The sequence below is a fragment of the Stenella coeruleoalba genome, assembly GCF_951394435.1.
Source record: "Stenella coeruleoalba genome assembly, chromosome: 1".
Taxonomy (NCBI): domain Eukaryota; kingdom Metazoa; phylum Chordata; class Mammalia; order Artiodactyla; family Delphinidae; genus Stenella; species Stenella coeruleoalba.
The window spans coordinates 141,339,154-141,355,392 of NC_137169.1; the positions used below are offsets into that span (position 1 = coordinate 141,339,154).

The 16,239-nt window shown below is 38.2% G+C and overlaps 1 long non-coding RNA gene across 1 annotated transcript in view; it reads right to left on the minus strand.

The window, feature by feature from the left end:
* Positions 1–1,777: 1,777 nt before the first annotated feature.
* The window catches only part of LOC307191587, a 212,769-nt gene continuing 198,307 nt past the window's right edge, over positions 1,778–16,239 (minus strand). The window contains exon 3 of the long non-coding RNA XR_013829805.1: positions 1,778–1,944. This is a non-coding gene — a long non-coding RNA (uncharacterized lncRNA). The remainder of the gene's footprint in view (positions 1,945–16,239) is intronic.

Consider the following 16,239-nt stretch of genomic DNA (forward strand, 5'->3'; position numbering starts at 1 on the left):
TTCCCCACAAATAACTCAATATATGGATGTATATAAAAAAGGTTCAGTGCCATAGGACAGATAATTTGGGCCCATTTGAGAAGTGTTTCCCCTCTAGTGGAATCTTCCATATGAACATTTCCATGCATTGAAAGGTAGTCCTTTTGCCAAGAGTGATCATCGTATTTTCTGCATCATTTGTACTCTCTTTCAATTTACTGTTCAGTGCCCAGTAGAGGTGCAGAAAGCATGAGAGGTTGTCCCTTTTCTAAGTTGAGTCCTCATTTATTTACCGTGCTGGTGAAAAACCCACTGGCTTTCATCTCCTCAATCTGCAGCCAGGTGAGGCAGGGGGTCACAAATGTTGAACAGAGTCTAAAAAGGAGAAAATTTATCATAAGAGCCTTCAAGCACACATTGTCCGCAGTTCTAGCTGTCCCTGGGTTTTACGAGGTATTTGCCCAAAGCCCTGATGTTCAGGCCAGGGGAGCAGCACGTGGTTTTGTTGGCAGCCAGGAGCTCTGTCTCTAATTGGGACATGCTTCCACTGGCTAATTCATAAGGTTGTACTGATTCTAGGGTTTAACACAAATCCATCACTTGAGTAACTAGGACCCCTCAAACCGTGGATCCTTGATTATTTGATGCTGGATGGAAAGCAGGTGCTGGGAATTGTCAGGGGAAACGAAGGGCAGATCAGATGCCCATATATCACCTTGAAGGCCACCAATACAGTGTGTGCTTTCCAGTCAGACATGACTAATAGGTCTTCAATCTGGAATTGGCCAGTGTGCAGCCTGCAGGGTTAACAGAGAGGAAGGCTCACTCTCTCTTCCAAAAAGTTCCAATATGAACTAATATCTCCATTTGTCTGATGGCTTCTGACTGAAAAGATTTGAAAGATCACTTGGAGCCTGGATTTTTTGAACTGGTAAAAATTCATAATTTCACCCCAGAAGGAAAAAATAATGTTGTTCTTCTAGATTGTTTAGCAACTTCTGACATCATCAACATGCCAAAACTTCCAGTTAATTCAGTCAAAAAACCCAGTCAGACCAGTCATTTTCAGGCAAATAAAAGCAGATACTTCTTCAAATAGCAAGTAGCAAATTATTTCCAAGACATTGTATGGGTTGAAAATATCAAATGCTCCAAGAAAGCATTAGATAAATCTATTATTAATCAACTTAATACAGTTTGTCATGGAAAAGCTAGCATATCCTAGAAACATCCATGAAACAGACAACAATCACACTTTGATACAAAATGGCCCAAAAAGCCAACATGCAATGATAAATGTGAATTCCTTGATGTTCTTGAATTTGATATAATGTGGGCAAAAAATAAATGAATAAATAAATAAATAATCATCTGAGCATTTCTCTGTTATGTTGAGGTAGCCTTGTTTTCATTCCTCCCAGGACATATTTGAGATGACTATACTGTATACCAGTTTGTCCTCACCATCTGACACATCCACGACACTTCTTCCTCCAGAAAGGCAGTAAACAGTAAGCAGACAAGCAACAACTTTTTTCCCACAGTATCTTGAGTCTGGTCTTGTTTATCTTTCTATAACAATGGAAACAGATGTATTCCTATGCTTACAGCTTCCTAGATGTATTACTCTAAAATTCCATCAGCTGTTCAGAGATGTTGCTAGTTTTGAAAGGAGTGAGGGCTTTGCCAAATTAATTGCTTGACTCAAGATACTGCATTTTCTGCATGCGAAGCCCACTCTCTGCAGTAGTTGGGGTCCCGTTATAGTGGACGATGATAATAAACTCTCAGCAAAGTGGACCTCCAAGTGGAACTTAGTGTTCCTGGAAACACTGTGTGACAACATAAAGACCTGGAGCTCAGAATCAGTGATGAATAAAATTGCCTTAATCCTGCAATCAGCTTTGGTCAGAATTGATCCCAAGGCCCTGTGCAATAGTTGGTGTCTGGTTGAGGTCGAGTATCCTGGGTTATGGGAAAAAACAGACCCAAAATCTGAATAGAAAGTAGGCCAAACGTTATAGAGTCACACTCTAACTGTTAGAGAAGCCTGTTTTGAAAAGAGCATCTTTCCTTTTCTCTAAATTATAGTAATCCTTCACTAAGTGTGCTTGCATCTTCCACTAACCTCTTAGCCTTTACGAAAAAAGTATACATTTTTCTCTTTATAATTCTCTGTACTAATGTGCTGAGCAACATAAACTTAGAAAGATGTTCAATTTAAAGCTGTGTAAAACACAGCACTTAACAGCAATAGTGAAACATACACTTTTTTTTCAACTGCACACAGAGCATTCAGCAAAACTGACTATATTCTGGGCCATAAAATAAACATTAACAAATTTAAAATGATAGAAATCATACAAAGTATGTTCCTGGATAATAAAAGGATTAAACTAGGCATCAATAACAGAAAGATACTTGAAAAATTCCTTAAATATTTGGAAATTAAGAACCCATACTTCTAAAAAACCCATGATTCTGATGGGCAGTCAGGGGAAATTTTAAAACACTTTAAGCTGAAAAAAATTAAACTATACTGTAACAACATCTACTGGATACAGAGAAAGTTATGCTTATAATCTGCCTACATCAGGATTGAAAAAAGAGATATCACTCAGGACCCCACAGACAAAAGAAAAATGAAATGCTACAAACAATTCAGTGCCTTCAAAATGCAACAATCTAGATGAAACTGACTTATTCCTTGAAAGACACAAGCTACAAAAATTTATTCAAGAAGAAATAAATAACAAGAAACATCTATTACAGAAATTGAGTTTGTAGTTGAAAACCTTCATACAAAGAAAACTCCAAGCTTGGATGATTTACCTGGGTAATTCTATCAAACATTTAAGGAAGACATAATACAAATTATAAACAATCTCTACTGGAAAACAGAAGGGGAAAAAACACTCCCCAACTCATCTAATGAGATCACCATTACCCTAATATCAAAACCAAACAAAACATTACAAGAAAAGAAAACTACAAGTCAATATCCCTCATGAACATACACACAAAACTCTTCAACAAAATATTTGCAAATGAAATTCATCAATATATAAAAAGCTTGCTAGGTCATGACCAAATGGTGTTTATACAAGGATTACAAACTGATTCAACATTTAAAAATTAATCAATATGGAAGAAATAGAAAATATGAACAGACCAATCACGAGCACTGAAATTGAAACTGTGATTAAAAATCTTCCAACAAACAAAAGCCCAGGACCAGATGGCTTCACAGGTGAATTCTATCAAACATTTAGGAAGAGCTAACACCTATCCTTCTCAAACTCTTCCAAAATATAGCAGAGGGAGGAACACTACAAACTCATTCTACGAGGCCACCAGCACCCTGAGACCAAAACCTGACAAAGATGTCACAAAGAAAGAAAACTACAAGCCAATGTCACTGATGAACATAGATGCAAAAATCCTCAACAAAATACTGGCAAACAGAATCCAACAGCACATTAAAAGGATCATACACCATGATCAAGTGGGGTTTATCCCAGGAATGCAAGGATTCTTCAATATACGCAAATCAATCAATGTGATACACCATAATAACAAACTGAAGGAGAAAAACCATATGATCATCTCAATAGAGGCAGAGAAAGCTTTCGACAAAATTCAACACCCAGTTTTGATAAAAACCCTCCAGAAAGTAGGCATGGAGGGAACTTTCCTCAACACAATAAAGGCTATATGTGACAAACCCACAGCCAACATCGTCCTCAATGGTGAAAAACTGAAACCATTTCCACTAAGATCAGGAACAAGACAAGGTTGCCCACTCTCACCACTATTATTCAACATAGTTTTGGAAGTTTTAGCCACAGCAATCAAAGAAGAAGAAGAAATAAAAGGAATCCAAATCGGAAAAGAAGAAGTAAAGCTGTCACTGTTTGCAGATGACATGATACTATACATAGAGAATCCTAAAGATGCAACCAGAAAACTACTAGAGCTAATCAATGAATTTGGTAAAGTTGCAGGATACAAAATTAATGCACAGAAATCTCTTGCACTCCTATACACTAATGATGAAAAATCTGAAAGAGAAATTAAGGAAACACTCCCATTTATGGTTGCAACTAAAAGAATAAAATACCTAGGAATAAACCTACCTAAGGAGGCAAAAGACCTGTATGCAGAAAATTATAAGACACTGATGAAAGAAATTAAAGATGATACAAACTGATGGAGAGATATACTATGTTCGTGGATTGGAAGAATCAACATTGTGAAAATGACTATATTACCCAAAGCAATCTACAGATTCAATGCAATCCCTGCCAAACTACCAATGACATTTTTCAGAGAACTAGAACAAAAAATTTTACAATTTGTATGGAAACACAAAAGACTCCGAATATCCAAAGCTATCTTGAGAAAGAAAAATGGAGCTGAAGGAATCAGGGTCCTGACCTTAGAATATACTTCAAAGCTACAGTAATCAAGACAGTATGGTACTATATAGATCAATGGAACAGGATAGAAAGTCCAGAGATAAACCCATGCACATATGGTCACCTTATATTTGATAAAGGAGGCAAGAGTATACAAAGGAGAAAAGACAGCCTTGTCAATAAGTGGTGCTGGGAAAACTGGACAGTTACATGTAAAAGAATGAACTTACAACAATCCCTAACACCATACACAAAAATAAACTCAAAATGTATTAAAGACCTAAATGTAAGGCCAGAGATTATAAAATTCTTAGAGGAAAACATAGGCACAGCACTCTATGACATAAATCACAGTAAGATCCTTTTTGACCCACCTCCTAAAGAAATGGAAATAAACAAATGGGACCTAATGAAACTTAAAAACACAGCAAAGGAAACCATAAACAAGATGAAAAGACAACCTTCAGAATGGGAGAAAACATTTGCAAATGAAGCAACTGACAAAGGATTAATCTACAAAATATACAAGCAGCTCATGCAACTCAATACCAAAAAACCAAACAACCCCATCCAAAAATGGTCAGAAGATCTAAACAAACATTTCTCCAAAGAAAATATACAGATTGCCAAGAAACACATGAAAGGATACACAACATCATTAATCATTAGAGAAATGCAAATCAAAACTACAATGAGGTATCACCTCACACCGGTCAGAATGGCCATCATTAAAAAATCAACAAACAATAAATGCTGGAGAGGGTGTGGAGAAAAGGGAACCCTCTTGCACTGTTGGTGGGAATGTAAATTGATACAACCACTATGGAGAACAGTATGGAGGTTCCTTAAAAACTAAAAATAGAATTACCATATGACCCAGCAATCCCACTACTGGGCATATACCCTGAGAAAACCATAATTCAAAAAGAGTCATGTACCACAATGTTCATTGCAGCTCTATTTACAATAGCCGGGACATGGAAGCAACCTAAGCGTCTGTCGACAGATGAATGGATAAAGAAGATGTGGCACATATATACAATGGAATATTACTTAGCCATAAAAAGAAACAAAATTGAGTTATTTGTAGTGAGGTGGATGGTCCTAGAGACTGTCATACAGAGTGAAGTAAGTCAGAGAGAGAAAAACAAATACCGTACGCTAACACATATATATGGAATCTGGAAAAAAAAAAAAGGTTCTGAATAACCTAGGAGCAGGACAGGAATAAAGACAGACGTAGAGAATGGACTTGAGGACACGGGGAAGGGTAAGGGTAAGCTGGAATGAAGTGAGAGAGTGGCATGGACATATATACACTACCAACTATAAAATAGATAGCTAGTGGGAAGCAGCTGCATAGCACAGGGAGATCAGCTCGGTGCTTTGTGATCACCCAGAGGGGTGGGATAGGGAGGGTGGGAGGGAGATGCAGGAGGGAGGAGATATGGAGATATATGTATATGTATAGCTGATTCACTTTGTTATACAGTAGAAACCAACACACCATTGTAAAACAATTATACCTAATAAAGATGTTAAAAAAAATACACAGCAAAGGTAAGTTTTGAGCTGATGAAATTTTTGTGAATCGTGATTATGACGGCAAACACTTATTTCTCAGAACTCATAGAGCTTTATACCACAAAGATTAATTTTTCTGTATGTTAATTTTTTTAAAAAAAATCAACAAGGATGTTGTTGTGGGTACCCAAAATGGAATACAACTTAACAAATGACCGTAGGTCTATCACAAACTAACAGCATAACTACACCAAAGCGGGTAGGGAAGAAAAAGAATTAACCTAAATTACTTTGGAATAGAGTATTTTGGTCAGATATGGTAAGACTAAAGAATAAAAGAACTGTGAAAATCTGTAGTTAGTAAATTTGCTTTTCTCAGGGGAATAAGTTAGCAGTTCTGTGTTTCCTAGGGTTGAACAAATAAAAAATATATTAGAAATAATGAGAGCCAAGTTTCCCACTGTCAGAGAAGAAAGTGACAGATCAACCCAGGGGCAAGGTTAGAATGAACATCATGGCATTGGATTGGAATGAAAGGTGTCACTATCAACTCATTTTTTAAAAAATATAAATACAAATAGAAACAGAATAAACATAGATGTATGTGCATGCATGAGTTAGTATGTATACATATACTTCTAATCTCTGTACACTGAGACTGTCTAGAAGTAATGACACGCTTGTAGCAATGAGCATACCCAGGAGCCAGATCTTTGCTTTTAAAATATCATTCTCAAAAAGGGAACCAGGGGCCTTTGGAGAAGTGGTTTATTCTAGGGTTGGGCAGAGAAAATACAAATGAAACTTGGTGCCAGAAAGTAAGGAAATGGTCCCAGAGGATGGAAGCATGAATATAGAAGCCAACCTAAAAGAGCTCCAAATGGCCAAATCTGGACAAATTTTAGCATCAAAAATAACAACAGTATTAGATTTACTTCATAAAATATAATAAATAATACTCTGTCTATACTGATATGAGTAAATAATTGAATAAACAAATAAATGAAGAAGGGGCAGCTCTTCCTTACAGAAGAAATCTAATTAATAAACATAGAAAGAATGAAAATCAACATTAGATCCATTAACTGATGCTAAAATTCGTAGGTGAAAATTTGAAAAGAAGTTGGATATTTGTACTATGTCAAAGTATTTCTTCAAGATATTTATGTATAAAGGAAAACATGGGTGGCTTTACAATGGAGAAACCCATCTGATATCATATTAACCATGTAATCAAGGTTATCATCACCAATAATGAGGTTTATTTATTTCATATGCCCCTTGATATAATGTACAGAAAAGGACACATCTCTTCTGTGGCATTCTGGTAAAAAATTCATAACCTTCATCTAATCATGAGAAAACGTTAGACAAATACAAATAGAAGAAAATTCTACAAAATTACTGAACATTACTCTTCAGAAGGGTCAGGGTCATGAAAATCATGAAAAGACTGAGGAACTGTCACACATTATGAGGAGAATAAAGAATACAGGACAACTTGAATCCATAATGCAGGATTCCAGATTGACTTCTGTAAAAACAAACAAATGAACAAACACACAAAGAAGACATTAGTGGAAAAACTGGTGAAATCCTAAATAAAGTCTCTAGCTTACTTAACAGATTGTACCAATGTTAATTTCTTAGGTTTAATAATTGTACTATGACTATGCAAAATGTTAACTTTGTGGGAAGGTGGGTGAGAGGTATAAAAGAACCTTACATTCTTGCAAATTTTTGGTGAGTCTAAAATTATTTCAAAGTAAAAACTTAAAAAAATAATTAAAAGAGAGGAATGGGAAATACAAACCAGTCACTGGTCTATAGGAAGGATTGAATTCTGATGGGCGGGATTTTGAAGTCTTCTTGCTATGGCAACAGAGATAGTCTCAGTTCACACTGCTTCTGCTTTCTGAGAGGAACTTTTTAAAAAAATTTTTATTGGAGTATATTGGAGTATAGTTTTTACTATAAATTTTTACAAATTTATTGGAGTTTATTGGAGTATAGTTTTATTGGATTATAAAAGTTGTGTTAGGGCTTCCCTGGTGGCACAGTGGTTGAGAGTCCGCCTGCCGATGCAGGGGACGCGGGTTCGTGCCCCGGTCCGGGAAGATCCCACATGCCCTGGAGCGGCTGGGCCCGTGAGCCATGGCCGCTGAGCCTGCGTGTCCGGAGCCTGTGCTCCGCTACGGGAGAGGCCGCAACAGTGAGAGGCCTGCGTACCGGGAAAAAAAAAAAAAAAAAAAAAAAAAAAAAAAGTTGTGTTAGTTTCTGCTGTACAGCAAAGTGAATCAGTTATACATATACATGTATCCACTCTTTCTAAATTCTTTTCCCATGGGAGGGATAAATTGAGAGATTGAGAGAGGAACTTTCTCAATCATTGTCCTTCCTTCATCTTCCCCGACACTGAACACTAATAAGTTCTTTTCTTGTTGATTGCAGATTTATTGAGGTATAATGGACAAATAAAATTGTAAGATATTTAAAGTGTACATCGTGGTGACCTGATAACATGTATACGTTGTGAAAGGATTCTCCCCATTTAGTTAACACATTCACCAACTCAATATTTATCTTTTGTGTGTGAGAGAGAACATTTAAATTCTACTCTTTTAGCAAATTTCAATTATATTACAATACAGTGTTTATGAACTAGTCACCATGTTTTAGATTAGATCCTCAGAATTTATTCATTTTATAGCCTAAAGTTTGTATCCCTTTACCAACCTCTCCTTATTTCCTCCATCCCCCAGTCCCTGGCAACCTCCATTCTACTCTCTGTCTCTATCAGTTTGACTTTTTTTTTTAGATTACACATATACCACGAAGTACTTGTCTTTCTCTGTCTGACTTGTTTCACTTAGTGTAATGCCTTCAGAGTCCATCCAAGTTGTCACAAATGGCAGGATTTCCTTCTTTCTCATGGCTAAATAATATTCCATTGCATACACATATCACATCTTCTTTATCCATTCATAATTGATGGACAATTATACTGTTTCCATATCTTGGTTACTATGAACAATGCTACAATGAACATTGGTGAGCAGATATCTCTTTGATATCTTGTTTTCATTTGGATATATACCCAGAAGTGGGATTGTTGGATCATAAGGTAGTTCTCAGTTTTTTTAAGGAAGCTCCATGTTGTTTTACATTGGAGCTGTACCAATTTATTATTATTATTATTTTTTTTTTTTTTGCAGTACACGGGCCTCTCACTGCTGTGGCCTCTCCCGTTGCAGAGCACAGGCTCCGGACATGCAGGCTTAGCGGCCATGGCTCACAGGCCCAGCCACTCCGCGGCATGTGGGATCTTCCCAGACCGGGGCATGAACCCGTGTCCCCTGCATCAGCAGGCGGAATCTCAACCACTGCGCCACCAGGGAAGCTCTGTACCAATTTATATTCCCACCAACTGCGACCAAGAGTTTCCTTTTCTCCACATCCTCACCAACACTAGTTATCTCTTAGCTTTTTGATATTAGCCATTCTAACAGATGTGAGATGATGTTGAGTACCTTGTCATGTATCTGTTGACCATCCATAAGCCTTCAATGAAAAAATGTCTACTGAGGTCTCCACCCAATTTTAATTGGATTGTTTGTGGTTTTTGCTACTGACTTGTATAAGTTCTTTATATGTTTTGGCTATTAACCCCTTATCAGATATGTGATTTACATGTTTTCTCCCATTCAGTAGGTTGCCTTTTCATTTTGTTGGTGATTTCTTTTGCTGTGCAGAAACTTTTTAGTTTGATGTAGTCCCACTTGTTTATTTCTGCTTCTGTTACCTTTGCTTTTGGTGTCAAATCCAAAAAATAATCGCCAAGACCAATGTCAAGAGCTTACTTCTTACATTTTCTTCCAGGAGTTTTATGGTTTCGGGTCTCACATTTAAGTCTTTAATCCATTTTGAGTTAATTTTTACGTATGATGTAAGGTAGTTGTTTGGTTTCATTCTTTTTTATGTGGCTGTCCAGTTTTCCCAACACCATCTGTTGAAGAGATTACCATTTCCTCGTTGTATATTCTTGGCTCCTTTGTTATAAATTAATTGGTCATATATGTGTGGGTTTATTTCTGGACTCTCTATTCTGTTCCTTTGATCTGTGTCCGTTTTTAAAACTCTGGTAAATTCTTACTGGTCCATTATCCTTCTAAGCCACATCTAAAATAAGTGATGGGAACTATGTTCTCTTGGCAAAAGTACAACATTTATACCCTACTTCCTGCTGGTGCAGTTTTGATGTCCTGTAAATTGACTAAAGCTTAGACAGTCATTTCTTTGCCAATACAATTCCCTTAAAAAAATGATATTAGACTTTAGATATTTTTGCTTCCAGTTGTTTTCATGTGTTAGCAAACTACCTAAAGTTCTTTTTTGGACATATTTCTAATTCCTGCTTTATTTCACCATTTCCACTTGTGACACATGCCTATTGCTCACTTGAATGATAACTGCTTTGAGGTCTTCTGAACCACAAGCCTGGTTGGAAAAGCCACTTCCTTGGTCTGTTCTTTGTCCATCCTGTGTCCCCTTAAATTAAGGTTACGTGTAATATTCTCTTCTCTTTGAGGTATATAAAGAATTAGCTTTTCCTAACATGAGAGACTCCAAATTTCTAGGCACTGTCTATTTTCTTTCTTTTCTGTTTGCAAATTAGCCACTTATTTTCTGAGATTCTATCTTTTTTGAAACACCTTGCTAAAGCAGCAAAGAACTGGAAACAGACACGAAACTGCTGGCTTTTTCTTGCTTCTCTTTAACCTACAGGCTCAGTGAACAAAGGCCATAAAATGTATTATAGGAAAGAGGTTTAGCAACTGTTTTGTCACAGCATTATAAAGGTCATAAGCTCTCTGGTATATCCAGGCCAACTGCTGCCTGACCACTAAGCCAATGTCATATATACTGGTTTAGTTGGAAGAACCCCACTTTTAGTGCCAATTTCTGAATTAACTAAGATGTAGCTGGGCAACAATACAGTGTCTTAAAGATCAAAGAGGCTTAACAGCGGTGTCCTTTAGAGAATAAAGACTTCATTTCTCTCTCATCTAACAGTCAAAGTTGTTGCTCTCTTGAGTTGTTCTCCTCCATCTTTCCATCTTGTTTCTCTACCATGCCTTAGTGCACTGTTCTTATCTACATGATGGAAGTTGGGGAAAAGAGCATGGGAAGTGCATGTGCAATGTTATAAGGGTACAGCCCGGAAATGGCATGTGCCATTCTGCTCACAACCCACTTGAGGCATTTAGTATGTGGCCACACCTGGGTGCAACAGGTGTTTGCAAAGACAATCTTTTCAGACGGTAGGCATTTGCCCCGCTACACCCTAATTCTGCGGAAGAAGTAGAGAATAGATGTTGGTGGACACGTTCTCCATCACGCTGTTCTCTTGGATTATCTATCTCTGCATTTTCTTAGTTTCTCTCTCATTTTCTACACTATTTCTTTAGTCTCTTTTGCTGACTTCTGCTCCTTTGATGAACCCCTAAATAATTGTTAGGGATAAGTGCTCCAGGGACCAGACTTGGGATCTCTCTTCTTATCTTATTTCCTGATTATCTCACCCATGCTATGGTTTTTAGTAACAAAAAAAAAATGTCAGTTCCTAAACTCCTTTCTCCAGCCTTGTCCCCTCCACTCCACTCAAAATGTGGATGACGGCTATCATGTAACCAACTGCTTGAGATCTCAATTCAGCACCTCAAACTTATCATGAACAAAACTGAACTCTTCAGTTTACCCCTGCAAAATGACTTCTTCCATAGTATTTTGTTCGTCCTGACAGATGGTAGCATCATCCAGCCAGTTTCCCAAGCCAAAAACACTTAGGAGATATCCGGGATTTATAAATCCTTCCCTCGTTCCCCCATCCTATTTGTCAGCAAAGTCTTGTTGGCACTGCCTTTAAAATGGATCCTGAACCTATCTACGGTAGGCTGAATAAAACTTCCCCAAAGGTTTCCACATTCTAGTCTCCAGAACTTGTGAATATTTCACATGGCATGGACAAGGAAACGTGCAGTTGTGATTAAATTAAGGGTCTTCAGATGGACAGGTTACCTGGTAGACCCAATGTAATCACAAGGGTCCTCAGAGGAGGGAGGCAGGAGGATCAGGGTTAGATCAGACAGAAGGTGACAGCGGAAGTAAAGAAAGAAAAGGCTATGTTAGACAAGCCAAGGTGTGAGGTCAGCCTCTAGACGCTGGAATACGAAGGAAATGAATTCTCCCCTAGAGGGTCCAGGAGGAACACAGGCCTGCCAACACCTTGATTTTAGCCCGGGAAAACTGATTTCAGACTTCTCAGCTACAGAACTATAAGGTAATAAACTCATGATGTAGAAGCCCTTAAAGCCGTGGCAATTTTTTTCAGCAGCAATAGGAAACTAATACGCTAATTCGTGTTTCTCTGTTTCTATGGTTTCTACCATAATTGAGGGGCAGTTGAGAGCACAGATTCTGAAGCCAGACTATCTGTATTTGAATTCCAGCTCTTCCACTTAACTGCTGTGGCCAAGCCCCTCAAAACTCCTGGACCTCAGTTATCTCACCTGTGAAATGGAATTGCGGTAGGGCTGTTATGAGGAGTCAGTGAGTTGCTATACTTAAAATGCTTGGAACAGTGCTTGGCATATGGTAAACGTTTTATAAGTGTTTCCTATTATTGCTTGTGTAATCTAGGACCCGGATATTTATAACATGAACCACTTGAATATTCTTAGCTCGTCTCCCTGTAATCGTCTCTTGCCCCTGTAATCTCTTATTCACAGAGCAGTAAGATTGATATCTTTACAACATAAAATCACATAATCCCCCTGATTATCATCCTCCAAGGGTTTCCCATTGCAATTAAAATCAAATTCAAAATTCTAACTATAGCCTGTGAGGCCTGATCTGATCTGGTCCACTCTCTCTGTCGTTCACTCCCTTTTACCACTCTGCCCTTCACGCTGTGCCTTAAACACACCAAACCCGTTTCTGCCTCAGCATCTCCAAGTGGGCTCTTCCTTTGCCCAGAATGTCATTTTCCCAGATCTTCACATGACTGTCTTGTTCTTGGAATTCAGTCAAGGTCTCCTTCTCAGAAAGGCTTTCCCTCATCACTCACACTAAAATAGCTACCTCTAACCAATGTTTACTCATTTATCTCATGTTTGCCCCTTGAGAGGAGCATACTGCTACATCCCCAGTGCTCAGAATGCTATCTGGCATACTGTAAGTACTCAATAAATATTTCTTAAATGAGTAAACTGTTGGCTGATGTGTGTGAAGGCCATTTTTGAGGTATCATATTGGTGACTCCCACATACATTATGAATTAGGTTAGGATAGCTGTAGATCTTCCCTCTCAGCAGAAAGGCTCTGCCTAAAGATAAAGTCATTTTTCCAGTGATGATTATGTCTCTTTTCTCACATTTAAAAATTTTTCTTCTTAACAAGTGCCTCTGAGGACATTTTCTACCAAATTACTGTAAAGGGGACTTTACATAACACTGTATGAGAAGTTGAACTATGTTTCACCTCTAAGTCCCATCCCTTTTAACTCTTAATTCCATTACATTTTTAACTTGTTTGGTGAAGAGTGAAAATCTGTGTGGTCTAAAGTATCTGCTTGAGGTGGTACTGCCCAGCTGCACAGCACTTCAGAGACTGATTGTTGAAAGAACTTGGAACTCCCCTCTCAGAAGATGCAAAGAGAGCTGAGATCCAATAGCAAAAGGAGGGTAGATCTTCCATGGTCTGTAGACTAGCTCCCTTGATGTCCTCACACAGTGTTGGCCCATGGAGTGTGGCGTTAGTTGGTACACCTCTGTACCCTGTTCTAACATATTTGTTTTTTCCCTCTTTACTTCTCAGCCTGAGGCTCTGTGCAAATAGAAAGAGGACTTTTCTCAATCTGTATCTCTCTAAACTCTTTCCAGCACCATCCCTTAAAATTCAAGACACTTCATGAGCCTAAAGTGTATTTTCATATCGACGGGGCTTTCTGGGTGTTTCATTGTGGATCTTATTGGCTGATTTGGAGCTGGTAACCAATCTTTCGTTATTTTTAAGATGTAATAGTGACATTGGGGTTTAGGGTTAATGGGAGAAAACAGACCCCTGGAGGATGATTCACTCTTTTTCTCCCTAAAGACCACAAAGTGTAATCCTAGGGTGGCCTCGTCCACATTGCAAGTACATACCTGGCATTTCCACTGACAGCTAGAGAGTGCCTGCTATTACTCAGAAGAAAAGATGGTATATCTGATAATCTGAAAGAACAAAGACTCCAGTTACTTCACCTCTCTTGCCTGAGGGCCTGGAATTAATTGTGTTTCTTTATACCCCATCTAATTTTATAAAATCATACTTTTCCATGGTAGTTTACTAATTTACCACCTTATCTAAGATAAGACTTTGCCAACAGTAATAACATTTAGAAAATTCTGTCAGACTTGCTGAGAATGGCTCCTGCCCCCCCACCAGCCCATACACACACACACACACACACACACCCCTACCCAGCTTGCTCAGACTTTAAAGCCGGTAGACTCGATCTCTGAGGACATGAAGACATCAGAATGAATGATCACGAAGACATCAGAATGAATGATCTGGTGCCTCAGAAGTTCAGAAGAAAATCAAGAATAACTGAATCTATTCAGAGACCTCTGGGTATCTGCTTCAGTTTCTTTTCAAAAGGTAGAGAGAGTAAAAAGAAAGAATTCATCTGCTTTTCAGAAAAACATATCCATGTATTTACACGATACACGTTTATTGTGTACTTACTTACTGTGTAAAAAACCACTATGGGGCTTACCTCCCCTCAGATATAAGGGGATGGGAGGAAAGCAGGGAAGTGGCAAAATTTGGAATGAGCGTGGAAATACCAAGCCTGAAGATTCCAAGTAGGAAAGTTGGTGTTTGGGGGATAGAAGGGAGCTGGGGCTTTTTATATTCATGTCAACTGCATAGTCAGTTTTAGCAACTCCTACTCTATTCTAGGTTTTAAGTAAAGCAGGCTCAGGATACAGAATTCCTCTACATTCCATCACTGGAGTGGCATAGACATGGAGACTCAGAGGAGGAGAATGGGGCAGAGGTCACCAAAATCAACTGTGCTTCCACTAGTCTCTATTCTCCGGGCCATCAGGCAATACACCCCTGATCTTTAAATATGATATGGCGTATGTGCGTGAGACGTGTGTGCACCATGAGCGTGTATGCTTGTGTGAGTGTGGGGTGGAGTCCAAAGCAAAGCAAAATAGTGTATGTTTCCCTTGTGGCTCAGATTCCATTTGTAGATATAATTATTTGTTTAACATAGTCACACCATATTATGTTACATTCTATGATTTATTAGCAAAAGCATGCTCTTTAAACTCCACTTTCCCAAGCCATGATCATTTCTTGACATGTTTCATTCCTGGGAAATGACATAGACATTTGTTATATTCTCAGACAATAAAATATTGCCTTGCTAAAATACCTTCATGGAATATTAAACACAATGAATGCTGTTCCCTTTCCTGTGTTTATCATATCATATTAAAAGTGAAGACGTAGCCCTTATGTTTTCTTTCCTGATAGACAAGACATTGGAAAGAATGAGTTTAGTTTACCCTTCATCCAACTGGCTTTACTTAGCTATGTCCAAAGCCTCCAGCAGTGCCGTTAGAATAGCATTTCAATCATCCAGCTTCTCAAAGGCCATTTTTAATGTACCTTTCTTTCAAATCATCATGAAGAATAAAATCCAAAATTTCTCCTGTAAACTTTCCCTTGGTCTCGACTCCAGATTCAGTGAGTTTCAGGCAGTGATGGAAATTGCAAAGACTGGGGAGGGATCCAGTAGAAGGACTGAAGGACTAATCTCCTTAGAAACTGGTTGTGGACCAGCCTCAGAAATATGTTGTTAATATTTACCAGTCAACATACTGGATCATTCCATGTGCACATAAAGACCATATGAAACATACAGAAATATCAGAAAGTGTTATCTAATCGGAGTGAGTGATTACCTATTCACAGAGTGGTACAGGCACACCCACAACTACACAGATACACACATTCGTTTTGGAAAGTTTTTCCTACTACTATTGACTTTCTGTGTAAAGCAAGCTCATCAGAGAGAACAATAAATTATCCTTTGAGTTTCATCATATGCATAGTATACTAAGGGATTTTTCAGGGCTACATGTAAGGTTAAGTTGAATCCCTAGTATGCCTAAGTTTTTCCAGTTCTCACTGATAGAATTAGTATTAGACGAAGGGGAGCGTTGCTAAACATCAAAATTTTTAGCTAAGGAAATCTGTG